The sequence below is a fragment of the Petromyzon marinus genome, chromosome 12 (genome assembly GCF_048934315.1).
Source record: "Petromyzon marinus isolate PM22_M1 ecotype Great Lakes invasive population chromosome 12, UKy_Petmar_22M1.pri1.0, whole genome shotgun sequence".
Classification (NCBI taxonomy): Eukaryota; Metazoa; Chordata; class Hyperoartia; order Petromyzontiformes; family Petromyzontidae; genus Petromyzon; species Petromyzon marinus.
This window is the reverse complement of record NC_133678.1, coordinates 3,635,011-3,658,321: the sequence shown is the minus strand read 5'-3', so window position 1 is coordinate 3,658,321 and position 23,311 is coordinate 3,635,011. Positions and strand designations below refer to the sequence as shown.

Genomic DNA, 23,311 nt, shown 5'->3' with positions numbered 1-23,311 from the left:
AGCTGCGTGGTTAATGCAGACACGATTCCTCGTAAAAAAAGGTTTCAGTTTTAATTGGCGGAAAAAAAAGGGTTAAACCTACTCTTATATTTTGGTACGGGCAAAGGAGGTCTCGTGAACTCAGAGAGCAGTTTGGACGAGGAGAATTTCTGCGGCCAACGGCATCCCAGCGCTTCGCACCTCGCCCGTCGCCCCCACTGGTGTCCTCTCCACCCCGCCCCCTTAACAATGTCTGCAGGTTCCACTGACTTTTATGTAGGGTGTGTAGGCATATATTCCCACGAAATAAATGTATAATTTTTTGGAGGGGGGGGGGGGGGGGGAGGGAAGGCCACTTGTGTTGTGGCCGAAACGTCGTGATTTTTTGTTATTTTATTTTTACCTACGTGACTTTACCGAATAGAACCAAAGAGTATGGATCCTTGCAGTCACGAAAGCTTCAAATCTAGAAGTGAAAAAATATTGGAGGGAGGGGGGTCGACAATTGTTGTCAACCTGTTGGAATAACTTTTTACGCCGACATCTGGGGGAGGGGGGGGGGGTGGGGGGGGTGGTGGTGGGGTCCACTTTCTATAACGTTTTGATTCAGGCCTTCTGAAATGCTCACTTATAATTTAGTTGATGGACAAACGGAGCACCGGAGTTTTATAATAGATGTGGTTGAATTGTGCAGTATATTGTGTATGTACAACATTTTTTTTAAACACATATACGCAATGATTAAAAAAAAAATCCCCACCGGTTGGGGACATTGCTTAGCGGACGCATTTGAGACGATCGCAAGCCCGAGCTCTGTGTCACCAATAACACGGCAAACATGGGGAGGTTTAGAGACGTGCAACTCAAGCGATTAAACCGTCTTACTACCAAGCGTGTGTGTGTGTGTTGTGTTGTTTAATCAATCTAGCTCAAACTGCTGTCCAATTATGATTGTTTAATAATGTATGATACATCTTTATGGGCACCTCGCAAATTAATTCCAGTGAACAGGATGTCTTTCGAACGTGAAGATAACCATCAATAGTCCCAGAAACATAGCCAGGTTTAATCTAGGGGAATGCAGGCGAAATTAACCCTTCCTAACGTAGCCAAATGGCTCACGGGTCAGAGCACTCAGCTGGCGACAATTGAGATCCTGGATTTCACTCTGGGTAGCCACCTGATATGAAACTGTGTTCTTAAGCGGAGCGAGTTAATGATTTCAACCATTTCACCCTTGATTGCACAAAAATAGCGACGAATGTTTTGTTGGTTGTTCACGAAATTTTGCAAAAACATCTGCATAGCAATGTGCATGGGAAATTATAGCATCCATAGTGTGAACAAAGGGGGTCAAACTTCAAGGGACTCGGAACATATTCTCTGATATCACCTCCTGTGGGCCATTCTCTAGCACTGTGTGATGCACTGCTCTGCGACAGAAAATCGGCATTTCTTATTTTCATGCCGATAGCAAACTTGAAACAAGCATCCGGGGTGGGGTGGGAGGTGGGGAAACAAAGGTTATATTCTAAAGAAAAAAATAACCCTTCCTTAACGTGGAGTTTCAACTGCTGTTGTAAATGTAATGAATTACATTTTTTGCAAGATGACATTCTCGTGAAAAAAAAAGAGTCCTGAGTGGTGTGACGGTGCGGTGGTTAGCACGCTGCACTCATGAGCCGACCGAATTTGATTCGCACCCATAGCTAACGTCAGTGATAACAGTGTCCTTCTAAAAAGAGCTGTTTAGCTCAATGGACCTTACCGGCTAAAATAAAGTCTGAGTCGCTGTGTCAATTATCTTGAATTCACGCCTCTGTCAATTCCTCCCATTTGCCACCTTCACCAATCTGTACCAACTGGCATGGTGGAGTTGGGTCTGTTAACCTGCTCCATTACTGATATGGCATGGGCATGAATTTATCTAGCAGTAGGCTGACACATTGCTGATGAAAAAAAAATTAGGCCAGGAAAATCAAGCACAGCAGCAGATGTCTTTAGTTGCGCCTATGAAACCGCTCGGATGCATACGTTCCGGTAAAACGTCGCATATCCGACTCGCTGGGGACGGAAGGTACTGCATTGGCGGATATGAGAGAAGGGTCACACATGTAAACACCTTTTTGGATAAGGGCAGTGACACCACGCACAAATGCTGTACCGGGCGGGGGTGGTTAATGTGAAACGTCGGTTATGTGATGGTCATGTATGTAACACAGTACTGTACTTTATGCATCTCAAAAAATGTCACAGGTACAACCACAAACATCACGAGTTGTCCTGTACTGTACTTTATTTTTTGAGAAACGTCTAAGATCAAGCAGGGAACATTACATTTTCACTTGTTCTCTCAAGTGGCACTCCTCGAAAAGCATAGGCATTCACTCGGTGAGTCATCAAAGCACCACAACTGTTTATAGGCATTATGCGTCCATGCGAGCGAGCGTTCGTTTCGTGGTAGATTTAATAAAAAAATGTCACCCTCGCTCAGTCAAAGCTATTCTCGTTCAGCCTGCTGAATCATTCATGTTCATCGCCGCGTTCCCACATTAGGTGATCGCCTGGAATGTTCTATCCACTGCTGGATGAAGGCCTCCACACATCGTCGCCACTCCCCCATGTTTCCGCGGCGCACCGTGCTGTTGCGAGTGGGCTAATCGCATCCCGATTAGCTGGTCACGATTAGCACCTCCGATTAGCACGGTTGGCTATGTACGGTGCGAAAGAAGTTCACCATACATACATGCATGCATTCCTTCATCTCTGCACGGTCCCTTCCTTGGCTGTCAATCCATCGCCGGTCTTGCCCAACGGCCATCTATCCTTCGAGCGAATATGTCCTGCCCAAACACACTCACTGTTGTAACAGTCACCATGAGGAGTCACTCATGTATGGATGTTGAACTTCTTTCGCTCCATCCGTAGCCAACTGTGCTGATCAGAGGTGCGGGGGAAGGATTACAAGCTAAACTCTTAAAGCAGTTCTAAAGAAAATAGTTTTCAATTTAGATGATTTAAAAGTGCATAGCTCCAGTGGTTTCCTCATATCGGAAGGAAGAGCGTTCCAGACGGCCGCAGAAGCGCATCTGAAAGCGCGGTGACCGTCTTTGTTCGATGGTGAGCCAAAAGCCGCTGCTATGATGACCGGAGTTTGCGTGATGCTTTATGCTGCTTCACAAGATAAACAAGGAATTGTGGTTCATTTGTGGGGAGGGGGGGGGGGTGAGCTACCCCAACCCCTCTCTAAATATTGTAGTCAAGTGAAAATATTTCATTACATTGACGTAGGGTGTCAGAGCTGGAACAGAATGCATGATAGACAATAGCAGATATATATTGCTACTCATTTAAAGTTGACCTAAAGTTTAGTTTGTTTTACCATTGAGTGACACATGCCCCCACCCTGAGTTTGGTATACCACCTACTGCCCCTTTTGAACAAGGTCACACGACTGGGCTGGGGGGAAGCATGCGTGGCCTGTGTGCATTTTATGTACCCCTTTTAATTTAAATTCGTAATCTTTGTAGTTATTATTCTCCAGCTAAATGTGGAGGAGAAAATATCAGTAATAGGATACACCTTTTCAGAGATCTTACACGTGCAGCTTTTCCTATGCTGGCTGGATGAGGTGGGGGGGCTAGGCGGTGTGTGAAATAACATCCGCACGTCTCACACCACGAGGATGGGGAATTAGCCAAGCAACATCCCGTGGTGTCCCGGGAAAGTATTTATATACACACACGCGCGCACAGATTAAGCCGTGGTTTTAACCCCAAGTAGAAATAAAATAGAAGAGATGGTCATTAGACGTAAATATGAGTAGATTAAAGGAAAACAGTTTTAATTCAAGCCAAATGTTTATAAAAATGACTTAAGCACTGTTTGTTTCAGGGTGGGTTCTGTACACTTCTGTGCAGGAACAATTCTAATTGTCATGCTATTGGAAGCGACATTTTCAATTTATGCAAAACACCAGAGTCTTAATTGTGCAATACGCTTTGCTGTTCATTAAAAATTTGGTGATGAATGAATATTTTTCGTTGAAATAAAAGGACCTAAAGTTCTATGACCAGGTTTGTAGTTTTTACTTTTTTTCCCCTTTAAACTGTTATGTTAAAGGTTACATTACTCACTTGACTAATTAGTTTTCTCCTACAAGTTTGTTACGGCATTTGTTACTCTGCACATGATATACGATTAGTGTGCGTGCATGTGTACGTGTGTGTGTGTACGTGTGTGTGTGAGTGTGTAGGGAGCGGTAGCGTAGCATTGAGCACACTGCGCAATGAACCTGGCGACCTGAGTTCGATTCTCGCTCATGGCCAACATCAGTGACGGTTATCTGAACCGGTCCTAGTTCTCCCCTAGGTCGACTCAGCCTCAAATCAATACCTGGTGTAGGGTGTGAACATCCCCCTTTGAGGAGACAAAGGCGGTCAGGCGTGGTGCTGACCACCCACGCCCTCGTGTGCCCTGCATAGGTGCGTGCTAACAGCACTTGCCCCAACAGTATGTAAAGGCTAAATCTTGACTTGAAGCTTTAGGGTCTGTCGGTAAAGTCACATAGATAAAAAAAAATACAAAAAGATAACGACGTTTCGATCGCAACACAAGCAATCGTCTTAAGGTGAAAAAATACAGCAGGCGAACTGCTGAGGCAGGAGAAATATAGCGGGAGAGCTGCTGCAGCAAGAGGTTATATATATTTTTAGGTTATATAGGTTTGAGATGGGTGCAACCCAAGGGTAAGTGGGCGAGGCTATAGATGTAATTTGCAAGTAAATGTAAGATCGGGGAGCCTGATATACATCACGACTACGGCGCTGATGAGGTGGCCATTGTGTTGCTAGAGATTCGAGATTAGCATGTCAACGTGAGACGGCTCCCACAAGCAGCGGCTGTGTTAATGAGAAGATTGGCATGTCAGTGTCAGAGAACCGGGCACAACGCCACCTCGTGGGCACAAAAGCTGCTGTGGCGTTGGCCGCAACGGTGGCCGTGCCAGTGAGACATTCAGCCTTTTAAACAACGAGAGCCACCGACACATCGAGGAAAAAGGGAGCAGCGGCTAGGTTAGTGAAATATTTAGGCTGTTAATGTAAAAGCATTTTACAAGGTAATGGAAATAACTGCTAACATCGGCAGGCAGGATGGAAGCATCACCGCCAGTTATGACTTTACCTGGTTAATAACGTCCTTCCAATGATTGCTCAGTTTGTTCCCATCTTCTCAGTTGAAATTGTGTCTGTGTTTATATATCTGGATGGCTTCATGAACAAAGCTTGTTGATAGCCAGTATTATTGCAGAGCACCTTAGTCTTGGAGAAATCAATTTCATGTGTGCCCACAGCATTAAAACAATGATCAGCCACGGCCGAAGTATTGGTCCTACCATGTTTCAGATCCGCCTTGTGTTCACGAACATGGTCTGAGACATGTCGCTTAGTTTCCCCAATGTAACTACTGCCGCAGACACAACTTAGTTTGTAGACACCTGGGTATTGCATGTTAGCGATCACATCCTTCACAGATGGGATCAGTTCACGAATTGTATGTACCGTCTTGAATCGAACCCGGATCTTGTGTTTGCTCATGATTTTGGAAATATTTCTGGTGACCCCTGCTATGTATGGCAAGGTGATGGTTTTGATTGGGTCCTCAGATGGTTCTCTCCCAACGGTTGGGGTGACAGCTTTACAGATTGTGCAGTCCGAATATCCATTCATCTTGAGGGCTTGGTGTACGTGCTCCAGTTCACTGGCTAGGTGGTGATGGTCGGAAATGCAATGATGTAGAGTTTTGACGAGGGAATTCTTCTGGGCTGGATGGTGGTGGGAGTCAGGTTTTAGGCATCCGTGTGGGTGGCTTTCCTGTCGACAGTGTCTCTCAATGAGCCACCGTTGCGGTGGCTCTCTTGCCTTGACATGCTGGTCTCTCACAGCCAACGCCACAGCAGCTTTTATTGCCCACGAGGTGGCGTTGTGCCCGGTTCTCTGACACTGACATGCCAATCTTCTCATTAACACAGCGGCAACTTGCGGGAACCGTCTCACGTTGACATGCTAATCTCTAATCTCTAGCAACACAATGGCCACCTCATCAGCGCCGTAGTCGTCAGGTATATCAAACTCTCAGATCTTACATTTACTTGCAAATTCCATCTCTAGCCCTGCCCACTTACCCTTGGGTTGAACCCATCTCAAATCTCTATAACCTCTTGCTGCAGCAGCTCTCCCACTATATTTCTCCTGCCTCAGCAGTTCGCCTGCTGTATTTTTTTTTGTATTTTTCTTTATTTTGTATTTTTCTATCTATGTGACTTTACCGAAAGACCCAAAGAGTATGTAAAGGCTATACGGGTGATCTTTGTCTTTGTGTATTTTTTTGCGTACACTTTTACTCTGCTAGACATTGAACGGTGCCATAGTGATGTCTGCACACTGCTACAAACTCGATAACCTGAGGTGAATTCCTGGCCACGTCTAACATCGAGCAGTGAGTGATATCAGAACAGTCCAGGACCTCCACCTAGCTCAAACTCAGCCTCAAACGAGCGCCTTCTGTGATGTGTAAACATCAGCACTTGAGGAGAAAAAGCCGGGTGGATGCGATTCTGGGCCGACCATCCCCTTGTGTACCCTGTCTGCCTTAATAGGTGTTTGGAAACAGTGCTTGGCACAACAGTTTGTTCAAATTATGGGGGGTTCTTTGTCTTTTTTATATTCTACTGTGACACTTATTAACCCCATGAGAACCCACAACCTCAAAGATGTAGCTACCAGAAATTCATTTCCAGCACTGATGGGTTTTTAAGTAAAATACATTTATTTCTAAAATACATAAATGGAGTGTGAGGGTTGAGAAAGTCGGGATGGTTGGACGCAGTGAACAGCTTGAAATTCACTGCTCTCAGAAATAATTGCCATTAGAGTGCAGACTACCATAGAGACCACAAAGGAATCCTAGGGATGGCTGTTTACATTTTGAACTTTAAAGAAGAAAGTTGGTGGAGACAAAAATGATGTCTCACTTAATACAACACCTATGTTTAAATGAATAATCAAAGCAGCACTAGTAGACCATCATGTCCGGTAATTTGTAATATTATTGTTTTCCTGATTGAACATTGATCACACAATTACTCGTATAGTTGATGGTTTGTATGTCTCAATAACACAATGCATTTTATTATTTTGCAGAAACCTTCCTATCTTGCTCTGTAGTCTTTGTTGCTGTGTTAGATCCATCATACTTGATGCAATTTTCAGAAAGTCTAAATGCCACATTGAAGAAATCATCTTCCTTGAGTGCAGTGCAAATGATAACATAGATGTTGTGATCACCATAAAACCTTTGGGACCTTCAAGGTTTTGGCAAATCATTCTGCTATTTATTGATTTATTTTGTGCAAATTGAAACATGTGCGGGGAAGCTAATATAGATCGAGCACAGCACGCGCAAATATGACCCGTCGCCTATTACCGAGTCACAATTTTTGCCTCCTCAGGAAACACTTTGACGACAATCTCAGACATTGGCCAGCGTTCATTTTGCTCACGAAATTAGTGACAAAAACACTCATCAACGAATTTTTTTGTTTCATTTTAGTCAAAGATTGCTTTCAGTGAACGGAACTCATCAGGCATGACGATGACTATGGCTACCCACAAAAGACCAAAGCATGGCCGACTGTGATGAGATGAAATTAATGAGTACGAATGAAGGCGGAGACTGAGATTATTTCCGCAGCTTCACATAGACTCTGCAGTGCACCGAGGAATTTCAAAATGGTAATTTGGCTCTACAGTATGTGCATTAAAAATATATTTACTGAGTTCACTGCTCTGTTGATATGATAAAATTGCGGGATCGGACGGAATTCTGTGCTCCCTAACACAACTACATTATTTGATAAGCAAGAGTGAACTACATTATTTACTGCCTCAGTTGACGAGACCAAATACACAAAGACATGACTAAAATGCCACTGGCTGTCAACGACTACACTGACTTTATGACTAAAATGAAACAAAACCCACTGACCAAACAGGCGACATAAGTCAGCTTCACAATGGACTTCCGTTGTTTGAGGGAGACAAACAAGTAAGATATGAGAGCATTGTGCATAGATTCTTTTTTTTACTAATGCCTTCATGACACATTCTCGGGGGTGCTAGACGGGAAGTGGAAAACTGCCATACCTGATCCGAGACGTGACTGCAGCGTGCCCCGCTCCAGTACCCAGAAATCGCCGTGGTTACAGCGGACAAGCCACCAGCAGTCATTCTTCTTTTCCTAGATGAGACGGGGCACTTCACATAGGCGTGAGAAAATACACGTAACGGAGATAATTCGCAGTGGATGTAATCATACGTACTGTAAGCGGAACTCTGTTCTCTCTCTACACACAGGTAAAGAAGGTTTATTTTTAGTCCATCCGCCTATTGGCCTTCCAGACCAATATTATCAGGTAATATTTTTCTCAAACGAAAAAAATATATATAATTATTTTTATCTCTTGGATCTCATCAACAGAAAAAGGATTATTCAACTAATGCTACTGGATTGCCAGATGGTATTGGCAAGAGCGCTCCATCGAAATGATGGAGTGAGATTTAACGGAAACAAATCAACACATTACGCAAACGCATCAGGCATTGGCTGTGGAGCATTATGGGTAAAAGTGCAATAAGCAAAACCCACTGTCTCCACCCATTTATATTTTTAATTACTAGTTGACCAACCTATTGACCTTCCAGACTAAAATTATCGAGCAGCAATTGTTTAAGCAAGAAACCTCACGTGAAAGAGTGTCTTTATTGGACACCTACTGGGCCACTCAACTTGGAATATGAAATCACGTTTTATACTAATGCCTCAGTATATTCATGTTAAGTTAATTATCGAAGGTGGACATACCACGTGGAAAACAACTAAGTGCGACCCATTCTAAAAAAAGAATTATGCACGCCATCATAAATGTTCCACAAACAATTGAGGCCATAATTAAAGCAGATATTTGGTAGTACTCTCTGAATTGGCAGCGTAACAAACTCTGGATCTTTTCCCATCTCTAACTGCAGGCTATGAATAACCTTTATTGCCCAATGCACTATTGGAGAGCTCATCCAAGCTTGTACAATTTCCAACTGGAATAACAAATCAATACTGACTTACTGAGCACAGCAAGGGAAGCAATAAGTCAACAGGTGAAGGCTTGCATATATATTCAGGAGCTCATTTATCAAAATAAGTTATGGCTAATGGTGATATGCGATTGTAAGTTTGTGAAATATTTTCCGTTAAATGTTTCTCCAGAACTTATTTTTTCCCCCATGTTTGTAAGCAAACGATAATCTTGCTGCAATGAAGTTGTCAAGATTATAGTCGCATAGATTTCCCTTTTAGAATTAAAATTTCGAGATAGCAGCTTTAAAAGAAGAAAATACTTATACAACACCGGAAGTAGAATTGGCAATGCATCATTTGAACTTGGAGTGCGGAAGTGGTGCAGTGGTTAGCACACCGCACGATGAACCAGGCTACCTTAAGTTCAATTCCAAGCAACATGTACCATACTCTTTGTTTTTTTCGGTAAAGTCACGTAGAAATAAGAAATAATAATACAAATAAAATTACATAAAAGCATACGACGTTTCGATTGCAACGCAAGCAATCATCATCAGGCATAGAAGAGCTAAATTTAAGTGAGAGAGGAAACACAGAACCGCAGATATATACAGACACCCAAGTAGAGGGAGTTAACACAGAGACACAAAGAGAGACATGACGTATGGAGCACAGAGAGACAGGGTCTCTGTGTCGAGGCCCTAGCATGTGTAGTGGAGTACGAAGGTGCGTGGTGGAGGCGGCGTGATTGCATGATCACACAGACAGTACGGGTTATCTTGGGTCAGCCTGTAGCGAAGGCAAAAACAGTATGGGTCATGTTAGGACAGCCAGGAGCAAGGGCTGGGATGATGAGGTAACGGTTGGGCCAATTAAGCCAGAGGAACAAAAACGGCGGTGATTGGCTGGGGCTGTTGTCAAGGGCGAGGAGGCGTCGAGATGTCTGGAGAAAGACAGATGTTTGAGGACGCGAAGCATGGAGAGTCACCCGGGCCAATTAATTAGGGGTAATGAGAATGGAGATAAATTGGGGAGACACACAGAGAGCGGGGAGTTGGAGTTGGGCGCTGGACGAGGCAAGACGTGGAGTTGGGAGAGCCTGGAGTCAATTGAAGTGTGGAGAGTTTAGAAACAGAGTTTGGAAGACAGAGTTGAGTAACAGAGTTGAGAGACAGAGTTTGGAATGCAGAGTTGAGAGACAGAGTTGAGAGACAGAGTTGGAAGGAGAGAGCGTAGCGATAGCGAAGCTGAACAAAGACGAAGTAGTTAGCAGTGGAGTGAGCATAGCGATTGCAGAGCTGAAGAAGAGAATAGCGAGCACTGGAGTGAGCATAACGATAGCGGAGCTGAAGAGAATAGCCAGCAGTGGAGTGAGCGTAGTGATAGAGGAGCTGAAGACGCTGTGTGCGAAGTCGCTGTGTGCGAAGATGCTGTGTGCAGAGTTGCTGAGTGCGGAGTTGCTGAGTGTGGAGTCGCTGAGTGCGAAGCAAGCGAAGTAATTGTGGGGAGTGGAGAGACAAAGGTGGCGAGCGAGTCGAGTGAAGCACGGCGAGCGAGCCATGGCGACCTGGATATTGTGGAATGTGGAGGACATAATGACAACTGTAAATTAAGCGGCGTTCGAAGAAAGACTGAAGTTGTCCGAGTGAAATGGAACACTACATTTGGTGTCAGAGTGACTACGAACCACGCCGAGATGTCGAAGAAGGCGGCCAAGAAGAAGAACGTGCCGGTGGACTCGTCCGACGACAGCAACGACGAGGACGTGCTGCCCGTGTCCGGCCAAGTGGCCGATACTGCTCCAGAGGGCCTGGTTGAACGGGAAATTACAGAATGAGACAGTGGTTCGAGCAGGGCCAAGACCCCGGGACCGTCGGGTGATTGGAGAGTCCTCATAGCCCAGTGGGAGGCCAGGATGGCGACATTGACGGAGGCGTTCAACCACTTTATGACATTGGACCACGTACAACTAACGGTGTCAAGTCGACCAGCAGATGTTGCCGCGGGGTCGGAGCGATTGGAGAAATCCGACGACGATGAAGCGCAGCCGTCGGGAACAGCACAGCGACTCCATGTGCAGCGGTTCGAGGCCAAAGTTGGTGATTGGATGGCATTTACAAGACGGTTCCGAGCGGCTTATCAATCTCTGGAGTGGACTGAGGGTGCCGCGCTGCAGGCACTGCCGACGGCCCTTGATGATGATTCTTTGGCGACATTTAATGGTTTCCCTGCTGCCGTCAGGTCAACGCTGGATGGGGCATTCGCGGCAATGAGAAAGGTGTACGAGCCGCGGTCGGTCGCCAAACGTAGATTCCAGCAGAGGAGGCGGGAGGGCACGGGATCCCCTCTTGCGTTCCGCAGCGCGCTGCTGGCCCTCGCTCAAGTAGCATACCCGGCGATGGACCAGGAGGCCCTAGATTCCTTGCTGCAGGAGAAGCTTTTGCACTTGGTGAAGGAGCTACGAGTCATCCTTTCGCTTCCTGACAGCAACAACGATGATGACATGTCGTCTCTACAGATCGCCAGGAACATCCAAGTCAACCTGGACCTCCGCGACGAGCCAGCGGTGGTGGGTGTGCAGCCGCTACTGATGAGCGCTGCCGTGTCCGAGAGCGCGGTGGCGGTGAGCGAGGCGCCGCCGATTGCAGTGGTGGCCGGGGTACCACCCGCGGGCATGCTGCGTCGTCCTGCGATGTATGGAGGTGGCACGCAGCGGACGTGCTACGAGTGCGGACGGAGAGGACATCTCGCCCACGACTGCTGGCGGTGCAGGGGTGGCCTTCCAAGGGCGCCGACCAGCTACAACCGAGGATTCCCCCAGGACCGAGGATTCCGGGTGAGTCGCGATACATTCATTACACGGCCACTCTTTCCACATCACCCATCTGCGTCATCTCACCCATTCACATCCCATTCGTATGTTGCGTAAGGTCAGGACGTGTGGGGCACGTTGGTGCATCGTGTTTTGGGAGCTGCGCCGGGGTCGTCGGATGTGATGGCACTTATTCAAGGGGTGATGGTCAGGGTTATTGTTGATACAGGGGCTTCTGCGACCCTTATCTCGTTACGAACTTTTCGCTCGTTGCCAACTTCGCCCCAGGCCCTAGAACCGGTTGACGGGCCGTGCATAGCAGCAAATGGTGGCAGCCTCGGTATTATGGGTTGTATGGTCACGACGATTCAAATTGGGGAAGTGAGCGTTACGGGGAATGTTTTGGTTTCCACGGCCTTAGCGGTACCGTGTTTGCTGGGCACGGATTTTTTGCAAAGGATGCCGCTTAAAATTTCGATAGAGAAGGGGTGTTTGGAATTGCCATCGGGGAAATGTCTGAAATTTTCGGGGACGCCTTCTAAGTTCGCGGTTGCGAACGCCGTGGTGCAGGCCGTGGTGAGCCGCACCGTTCGCGTTCTGCCTGCCATGCAGATACTTGTGCCGCTGCGCTTTAAAAAACAGTTGCCTTTCGATGAGCAACGGGAGGGTATATTGCTGACGCCCTCAAATGCTGTATCACGGATGCCCACTTTGGTAGGGGCGTTGACTATTGTACCGGAAAATTGCGACCCTTTCATACAAATTGTAAATGCGGGACACAAACCGGTCGTCATTCAGGAGGGTACCACGTTAGCACATGCAACGGCAGCGCCGGGTCTGGAAGGGGGGGCATGTTTGGCAACGGGACAGAGTGAGATGTTGTCGGATGACTGAGAGGATCCGGACTGGTTGCGAGATCTTTATATGCAAAACCCCGAACTAACGCCTGTGCAACGGTCGCGTCTTCATGGGTTGCTCGTGGAATTTAAAGATGTGTTCAGTTCAGGTAAATATGACGTGGGACATACGTCGTTGTTGCGGCATCACATTGACACTGGGAATGCACCCCCAATCAGATTGAATACCCATCGTGTAAGTCCGCTGGAGAAAGATTGTATTCAGCGAGCCGTTGATGAGATGTTAGAACAGGAGATCATTTCTCCTTCATCCAGCCCGTGGGGAGCTCCTATTGTACTCATTAAAAAGCGCAATGGGGCCATGCGGTTTTGTGTTGACTACCGAAAACTAAATAAGGTTTCTGTGGTGGAAGCGTATCCGCTCCCACGTATTGATGATTCTCTAGATGCCCTGTCCGGCGCGAAAAAATTTTCGACCCTCGATTTGTTGTCAGGCTTTTGGCAATTGCCCCTGGATGAGGAGTCTAAACCCAAGACCGCTTTTCGGACACCACAAGGGTTGTTCCAATTCAATGTACTCCCGATGGGGCTCCACTCCGCGCCAGCCACCTTCCAATGATTAATGGAACTCGTGTTGTCAGGACTGCAGTGGGAGTCGTGCTTAATATATCGGGACGACATTATTATTTTCAGTAGGGATTTTGACGAACATTTGCAATGGTTGCGTGCCGTTTTTGGCCGAGTGCGGCGCGCTGGATTGAAATTCAAACCCCAAAAGTGCCATTTGTTAAGGACGTCAGTTAAATATTTGGGGCACGTTCTTAGCGCGTCTGGGGTGGCCACTTATTCAGAGAAGACGAGTTGCATGCGAACGTGGCCGGTACCGAAAACGGTAGCGGAGGTGCGTAGCTTCGTGGGCTTCGCGTCGTATTACCAACGAGTTGTTAAGGACTTTGCCACGATTGCGAGACCGTTGCACATGCTCACGGGTAAGGGTATGAAATTTCAGTGGGGAGATGTAGAACAACGATCGTTTGAGGCACTGCGGGCCGCGTTGGCGGACACACCGTCGCTTGGATACCCGGATTTTACGAAAACCTTTATTCTTGACACAGATGCCAGTGATACGGGCATAGGCGCGGTTTTGTCGCAAATGGTGGATGGTGTTGAAAAAGTTGTGGCGTATGGCAGCCGGGTGTTGTCCCCGGCTGACAAAAGTATTGTGTAATGCGCAGGGAGCTGCTGGCCATCGTGCACTTTGTTCGACTGTACCGACCGTATTTGTGCGGCACTGAATACGCGGCACTACAGTACTCATTGCGAGTTGACCAACCGTCGGGACAGATGGCCCGTTGGCTCGAGACCCTCCAGGAGTACTCTTTCACGATCCAGCATAGGAAGGGGACGCGTCATGTCAACGCTGACCCCTTGTCGAGATTGCCGCGACCGACTGGCTCCTGTCGGTGTGCGGAGGGCTCGCTGCGTTGCGGTCCGCCGCTGCAGGACGTTCCGGCAATGGTCGCTGCAGCGGACTCAATTCAGCCGGAAGCGATTCCCGCTGTGGGATCGGGATTGTTGGGGTTGACGTTGGGTCAGTGGAAGCGCTTACAGGTGGATGATTCCTCCCTGACCAGGATGAGGCTTCGTGCCTCTCGCTCAAGGGGATCAGAAGATCGCCCCTTTCTAAAACTCGTCGATTGTCTCCTCGTTCGCTGGGATGTTGAAGCACGAAAGTTCTGTATTGTTGTTCCGATTGTGTTGCGCAGGAAACTCATTAGTGATACTCATGACAAGTTGATGCATTTGGGGGAGAAAAAGACTGCGCTGACCTTGGGGAAAGATTTCTACTGGCCGGGGATGTATAACGATGTTCAGCGAGTCGTAAAAGCATGCCATGAATGTGCGCGACGGAAGGCGCCGGCGCGACCCTATCGTGTACCGTTGCAATCGATACGGGTTTCACGTGTCAACGAAATTGTCGCCCTAGATATATTGGGTCCATTTCCCGTCACCCCCCGGGGGCATAAGTATCTGCTCATCGGGGTGGAGTACCTTACTCGCTGGCCTATGGCATGGCCACTGGTGGACCAATCTGCGGCGTCAATCACAGAGGCTTTCTTGCAGGGATATGTTTTCGATAAGGGCGCCCCGGAACACTTGCTCACGGATCAGGGCAGACATTTTTCGTCACGATTGCTTAAGGAGGTGTGTGATTCATTAGGGACCAAAGAGATTCGAACGTCCCCGTACCACCCGCAAACCGACGGGATGGTCGAGCGCCTGCATAGGACGCTGACGTCAATGCTTTGCCACCAGGTTAATGCTTCACAGGATGATTGGGACCTGCATGTTGCGGCGACGCTGGCCGCTTATAGACTGGCCCCGCATGCCTCGACAGGGTACGCGCCGTTTTATTTGATGTATGGCGCGAGCCAGAAGCGCCGGCCTTGGTCAAATTGGGTGTACAAAAACAGGGGAAGTCATCGACGGTGCCTGCTCCTATGCAGGTGGCATTGGACTGTCTGAGAGAGGCTCGGGAGGCCTCGTTGGGTAACACGGCGCGACGACAAGCCGCCAACGAACGGTTGCATGGTACGCAGCGGCCTCGAGAGCCGTGGTGTGTTGGGGACAAAGCGTGGTTGCATTGCCCCATGGTACTGGTGGGAACGTCTCCAAAGTTCCATCGGCCCTGGCAGGGGCCCGTTGAGGTCGTTGAGGTTCTCCGGGACGAAAGTGTACGGATTCGATTCGATCATTGAATATGGTATGTTCACCCGTCGCGCCTTAAGACGTTTGTATTGCCGTATGACGCGTCATCTCCCATCCCAGAGTGGCCTGTATTGGATGTGTCCGACGAGCCTGTGAGGAGGTCGCATGTGTACGCGCCTCAGAAATCTGCCTCCCGTGTGCCTGCAGGACCATCCCTATTGACTCGACGAGGAGGTTCTGGCAGATTGGCTGGCCAGACTCCGGTTGACCGGCCACAACCTCGAGATGCTGTCCGGCCCGCGCAGGGACGAGGGACGGTCCCGCCGGCAGATGGTCGCTGGGACAGGGACGGGTGTGCATCAAGGACGAGACGCAGCCCTCACTTAACGGGGGAGCGTGGCCCGCCCTTGCCCCATGATGTCCCGTATAGGGGAAATGGGCCGGCAGCTGGAACTCGCTACCGAGGATGGATCTTCCATTGACTCTGCGTGTTGCGGTTCTTGCACAAAGTTGTTATGTTGTGTTCATTGTTATGTCCTAGGTACTCCACTACCCAGAGGTTGAAGTGTTGTCGTAGCCGGGACGGCTAGATTTTTTCATCATGGGGGGGGGGGGGTGATGTAATGGAGTACGAAGGTGCGTGGTGGAGGCAGCGTGATTGCATGATCACACAGACAGTACGGGATATCTTGGGTCAGCCTGTAGCGAAGGCTAAAACAGCATGGGTCATGTTAGGACAGCCAGGTGCAAGGGCTAGGATGATGAGGTAACGGTTGGGCCAATTAAGCCAGAGGACCAGCAACGGCGGTGATTGGCTGGGGCTGTTGTCAGGGGCGAAGATGCGTCGAGATGTCTGGAGAAAGACAGGTGTTTGAGGACGCGAAGCGTGGGGAGGCACGCGGGCCAATTAATTAGGGGTAATGAGAATGGAGATAAATTGGGGAGACACACAGAGAGCGGGGAGTTGGAGTTGGGAGCTGGACGAGGCAAGACGTGGAGTTGGGAGAGCTTGGAGTCAACAGGGAGAATTGAAGTGTGGAGAGTTGAGAGTTTGGAAGACAGAGTTGAGAGACAGAGTTGAGAGACAGAGTTGAGAGACAGAGTTGAGAGACAGAGTTGAGAGACAGAGTTGAGCGACAGAGTTGAGAGACAGAGTTGAGAGACAGATTTGGAGAGACAGAGTTGGAAGGAGAAAGCGTAGCGATAGCGAAGCTGAACAGAGACGAAGTAGTTAGCAGTGGAGTGAGCGTAGCGATAGCAAAGCTGAACAAAGACGAAGTAGTTAGCAGTGGAGTGAGCATAGCGATAATGGAGCTGAAGAAGAGAATAGCCAGCAGTGGAGTGAGCATAACGATAGCGGAGCTGAAGAGAATAGCCAGCAGTGGAGTGAGCGTAGTGATAGAGGAGCTGAAGACGCTGTTTGCGAAGTCGCTGTGTGCGAAGATGCTGTGTGCGGAGTTGCTGAGTGCGGAGTTGCTGAGCGCGGAGTCGCTGAGTGCGAAGCAAGCGAAGTAATCGTGGGGAGTGGAGAGACAAAGGTGGCGAGCGAGTCGAGTGAAGCACGGCGAGCGAGCCGTGGCGACCTGGATACTGTGGAATGTGGAGGACATAATGACAATTGTAAATAAAGCGGCGTTCAAAGAAAGACTGAAGTTGTCCGAGTGAAATCGAACACTACACATGTACCATCTGTGGTGAACTATATCCGAACTGGTCCTACCTTCGTTCCCAATGGACATTGACCAGCATGGTGAAGTATGGTTAAACAAACCCCAAGCAAGTGAATTGACAAGGGGCTGCAGATTGGTTTTACGATCAAATTCTAAAGCGATTAATCTTTTTGAATAGCAGAAATCCATCTCATGGTAAGCAATACAACTTTGAATTAAATATATGCACGTACATAGGTGCCATACCGACTTTGTAGTGTGTAAAATATTGCTGCAAACTTCACATCTGAAGCAGCACAATGCTTCATTAACGAGGAGGCGTATTTACAAAACCACTTTGAGTCACCACAATTTATAATATAATGACAATTAGCAGCAGAATCATTATTGCTTCTCATTACACGGGGGTTAGTGGTGTGTGAGAATTATATTGCTTGGTAATCTGCAGAGATCCGCCTCGCGCATGTTGATCTGGCTGCAGAGTGTTAATTGAGCTTAATGTAAAAGTAATGACTCATTACGACAACAACGAAATGCTGATTAAATGATCTTTTGTAAACAAACAATCGCTGTGTGTTTTGCCTCAGGTAATAGGCAAAAGCACTTTCGTCACAGCAAGTCGCACCGCTTTGAGTTAGATGATCCTCATCCAGCACCAACACTGAGCACCGGGCAGCACTAGTCTGAGGCCAATTCGAAGTTTCCGTTGTGATTCATTCCTTCCGAGACCATCATCGCCGTGCCTCGTTGTAGTCGTCGTTACTTTTTCACGGTTTGCACAGCTCTCCGATGCGCCCTCCCGTTGCGTCGCGCGGCGCCATTCGGGACGTCCGACGTTTCGCTCCAGGGTACAGGAGGAGCCTGCCAGCTCGCGCAGCATCGCGCACGGCCGAGCTGCAAGCGGTGCCACCCGACAAACGCATCGTTTGGCCGTGCCCGCGTGCAACCCCGTCCGCTTGCATGTCTTTACATCCTCGCGTCGCGCAGAAGACAGAGCGCGTAATTGATTCGTACTCAAGGCGCATCCTCGACTGTGCCACTTGTAAACCGCCGGGACCTCGCTCTGCCACCTCGCACTTCACAGCTGGGGCCCCCCCGCCCCCCGTGGAGCCCCTCCCCCCCATCCATCCCCCATCAGCCATCTCAATGACGTTCATGCGATGAAGGGAATGCTCAATCGGCTTCCACGACACGCAACGACCGTGCCACCATCATTAAGCGGCACTCTTGATTTCAAACGCCTACCTGTGACAGAGTGCTATTTCTGTAAAGGGTAAAGATTCAGCCCTGAAATAGCTTGCTCTCACTGTCAGAATCAGAATGTGTATTTATACCGGAGGAATCCGATGAACTATGAAGCTCTTTGTCACAGATATCCAGTATCACAAATGTTCGGTGGAAGGGGCTCGCCCAGAGAGCCCATCCAGATGGAATTTGGCCAACTCGTCCAATACATTTAGAAGAGGCGGGAGTCCCTACACTTTACCCCAACACACACACGTACTGTACCGATCTACGACCTGTGGTGCACCCATTAATATGACGAGGTGGACAGAAGCCAGCAAGCGGGGAGTCAAGAAACTTGCTCCATTGTTTCAACTGCTGCATCAGGAGCATGAACCAGTGACCTCTATTGCAAGTCCAGTGTGCCAACCATTCATCGCACCATGGCAGCATCCCTGCTATTTCTGTAAAAGTGAATACATGAATATATCTTGGATGGCCTTGAGGGCATATTTCACGCAAACGGCAGGAGCTTAGCATCCCTATGAACCTGCTCAATGCCGAAGACTCAGAAAATGCATTTCAAGTTAATAAATAAGTAAGTAAACAAATACAGTATTTACAAACCTTTGCCAATTTACTGCTGAATTAAGGCGACCCCACGTCGTGTTGTTGGTCATGGGGGTTGTTTGATCAGACTTCACCGTGTCGGTCATGTGGGTTCGTGAGGGAGGGGGGGTCCTAGGATTAGTTGAGATATATCTCATCGCTGACAATATCGCTCACCACCGATGGGTATCACTCTATTCTGATGGCAACAAATCAAACCCCAGGTAAAACATATTTCTATTTTTTTTTACTTTTTACCAGGTAGGGCCCACTGAGCTGCGTTGCTTTTTTTCAGAAGCGACCTGGCCACAAATGATAGACTCAATTAAGTCGCTTGTCACGTGGAAGTTTTTAACAGCCAAATACTCCAAAGGTACGTTTCTAAATGTGGAGGTAAAAACCGCTGGGCCCGGATAAAAATCCATGTGACCATGGGGAGAACATGCGAACTCCAAATATACAGCAGCAGGCGTGAGGGTCGGGATCGAACCCACGACTTCCTGTATACCAGGTGAAATAGTTAACATCTCACCACAGAGAGAGAGAGACACGCGAACTCCAAATATACAGCAGCAGGCATCGTCAGGGTGGGGATCGAACCCACGATCTCCTGTATACCAGGAAAGGTAGTTAACATCTCTCCACCGTGGTGCCCGAAATCTCCTGGTGCAGGTTTACCGCTGTGCTACTGCTTCCCTAATTTAAAATAGGCAAATGTAAAGCCCTTTATCATTAATTGTGTCAAACAACTCGCAAAATCTTCGACTTTATCAAACATGCTTATGCAATGTGCTGTTTAATTTGTGTCATGGCTGTAACTGAAAACGGCCACTCCGTGAGCAAATATAGACAATGTAATTACGATAATGTATTGCATTGTTTCGTTAAACAATGCTTCTACGTGAGGCCATGATAAGCAGTTAGGGGAAATCTAGAATATGTTACTTCATTGACATGTGCTAAGTTATGCATTTGAGAACGGAGAAAGTTCAAAGAAGGGAAAAAGAAACGCTGCGCTCACCAAAAGTCGTCAAATTCACAAGGCTTTTAAACTCCAACGAACAGTTCGCTTGAAAGCGTGCGTGTGCTCTATCGTACAACACACATTTTTAGCAATTCCCAGATCACTCGTCCATTCGCCCATAACATACCTTCAGCCCGGGGTGAGAGTGAAGACATTCTCCCAAATAATGCGCTCAAAGACATTGCTCGAAATGCTGCCAGATCGAGTGGGTTGCTGGCACATCGCTTCACTTGTTATTCAGGAAGTCCACGGAAGGCTTCATAATTCCCTCTTTGCTTCGTAATTCCCTCGTTGTCGGATGCAAGGTATCAGATTGCACGGGGAGTGCTGCTGACTCCGCAAGGGTTACCTTCTGCACCTCGGTTATGAAAATGTATGAGCGGATTACCCTCAGAAAGTGTGCCTTCGTCTTCAGCACTGAAGCCATGGGGAATATCAGGAAGACTACACAGTACTGTATTTGACTTCCAGAGTCAGAATAATGGACCGGAGATGCATAAGTTAAGCACTGCATTCATCACATCCGGAGGCACTATAAAAATAGAGAATTTGCTCTACCGGGGGAAAAAATACAAATAGCTGTTTGGTCCTTTGAATTGTAGCAAACGGTTGTAAGTGCAGAGGCTTTCACAACACTGTAGCCAGTGAGACACTCCTTTTTATAATTGCCAACATAAATATAATTATCCCGCAAAAATGCAATATATTGAAGGAAAAAACATCTTCATTTGAGGGAATTATAATAGCACATTTCAATTTAAATGTTCCCCCAAAATCCATTAGATTGCAGTCATCACAATGTAAACCGTTTCGCTTCAAGTGAAAACGAGAAGAGGAAAAACGTGTGTTCCTCTTGGCTTTATTCCATTATTAATATTAACACTGATCACATGGATCAATTGTTGTCGGTGTCCATTGTGGCTCGAGCAACATTAATCAAGTTCCCAGCACTGTGCTAAGGAGCAGCTTATTTTTCACCTGGTAGACCCATTCTCTCCGGCGAAGTTCATCCTTATTAAACAGAGCTATAAACTTCTTGGGGGCCAGCCAGCAGCTGTACGTGTCACTTCCCACCGTTGGTCAATTCATCTGTCGACGGCTGAGCAATGGCATTTCTAATCCCGTACAAGTCTAGCTGTGCATCATCCTCAAGGTTTACCTGTCACATTTGTCCAGCGCCGTGTCCAACATTAACGTGCATTAAAAAAAAAGAGAAAGGAAATAATGATCACGCAATTAATTTTAGAGAGAGTACAAATAATTGCTAATTGTTATCATGCTTTTCAGTATTGTGACAATCCAATGCTGGATGAATGAATGGTTACCCGTGCCATGTTGGTCATCGGGTTGTTTGACTATACTTCACCACACTGGTCAGTGCAAATTTAAATTGTGCTTCGGGCTGGTCTAGAAATCACTCACAAGTGATGTTGGTCATGGCCTTCAATCGACTCATGTGTCTGGTTTTAAAACACAATGCACTCACGGTGACCATGAACTATGTGATTTTGAGGATAGGTTAAAAGTAATTGCTTCATAATTGTGTTGTTAAAATAATGGCGTTTTGTTTGCACATGCTTCACCACGCTCGCCAATGTGGGTTCGTGAAGTGGGAGCGCAGGACCTGTCCAGATAATACAGTACTCATGTTCGAGGAATTGAACTCAGGTCGCTTGGCTTCAAAGGGCAGTGTGCTAATCCGCTGTGCCACCAATCGCCCCATGTTTTGTATATGAAGTATAAAATGTTAAATTTGCGAATTGAAAATTACCCGCGTAACGTGAGAGCACTCTATTTTGTCATATCTGTATGTACAAGTCCTTTTTTTATACTGGATGGCAAGTTTAAGTTGAAAGCAAATTATTCATAATTGTTATGGCAGAATAATCCAGAGTTCATTCGTACAAAGTGTGTGCGGTCATGTCCTTTTTTAAATAAACGCCACTGGAATACAACCATAAAAGTAGGCTTAACATTTATTCACATTGTCAAAGTCCCCGATCAGGTCAATTTAAATCACAGGAAAGATGTTGCAAACGAGAGCATAACAAATTTGTGACTATAGATAGCTAGCCGCCAGGATCTTTAGGAAGTCATTATGCTCATGCATCTTGTAAATTAAAAGTATTTTATGGAAATTTGACCCAACGATGGATGGATGCATTAAACCTTTAAGTGCTCTTTTCATAAAGAGCCTGTCGGAGACGATGAGAGAAATTTCGTGAAGAACGCAACCTTTCCATATCTGAGCACTTTCCCATTCCTACCTGTGATCACAACTGAAGGCTTGACAGCTTCATTTCAAGAGTTCTTAAGAGTACACAGCACTCATGGCAGGCACTTAAGAGATCTTGATAGAGGAGACTATCACACGTAAAACAATCTATGGTTCTTAAGTAATACAATATTAATTACAAGCAATAGCCGACTCTAATATAATTGAGCAGATATAACATAACGATTTTTTACAGATAGTGTCACTCAGAAATGTAACGTATTACCAACGAATATTCTTCAGCATTGGAAACAATATGATGTAAAAACTGAACAAAATGTGCGAACACTTCTTACATTTCAGGAAAGCTAAAGAAATACTGTAATAAGGAATACCAACCATACGTTGTTCTTTGGTGTGTGTAAATATGTACCTGAACGCAAACATGTTGAGCATCAAACAATTTCATTCACATCAAATACGTGCGTAAGTAAAAGAGCTGTGTTCTACCACAGCTTGGTGAGTCTCACATGTTCTTAACCTGGAATCATGATTTTTGCTATTGGATTCGTTTCTTAGAATCTAATTCCTAATGGGATTATACGATCGGTACAAAACATGAAATTGTGAAGTGAAGGGGTGTGGCTTGGCTGTGTGGAGCACGGAATAGCGATCTGGAAAAACAGGGAGGCCCGATGGGGTCTGGCTGGTCAAGAGAAGCCCTGGGGCCTATGCCAATGCAATATATTTAATGGATATTCTGGTTGATACCGCTTGCCTAGAATTGACCCAAGCCCAGCCAGTCAGTTTGAACCAGAATCACCATTGATACGTACGACGGATGCCTCACCATCATGATCAGCCATGGTCAGCCATGGTCAATGCACTGCTGGATGATGGCCTCCCCAAGCCACGTATGAAAACTAGGCTTTTTTTATTATACCAAGTAAGGGCCACTGAGTTACACATCTCTATTTCAGAAGCGACATGGGCACAAATGATACCTCAACGAAGTGGCTTATCACATGGACATTCATAGCAGCCAAATACTGATGTTGATTCTAAATGTGGAGGGAAAAC

General features: G+C 47.0%; 1 long non-coding RNA gene across 1 annotated transcript in view; it reads right to left on the bottom strand.

Annotated features, from left to right (window-relative positions):
- The window catches only part of LOC116941664 (uncharacterized), a 76,648-nt gene extending 54,080 nt beyond the window's left edge, over positions 1 to 22,568 (bottom strand). Inside the window, exons 1-2 of the long non-coding RNA XR_004402707.2 lie at positions 20,144 to 22,568; positions 8,184 to 8,277 (exon numbers count right to left, since the gene is read on the bottom strand). This is a non-coding gene — a long non-coding RNA (uncharacterized LOC116941664). The remainder of the gene's footprint in view (positions 1 to 8,183; positions 8,278 to 20,143) is intronic.
- Between the last annotated feature and the right edge of the window lie 743 nt (positions 22,569 to 23,311).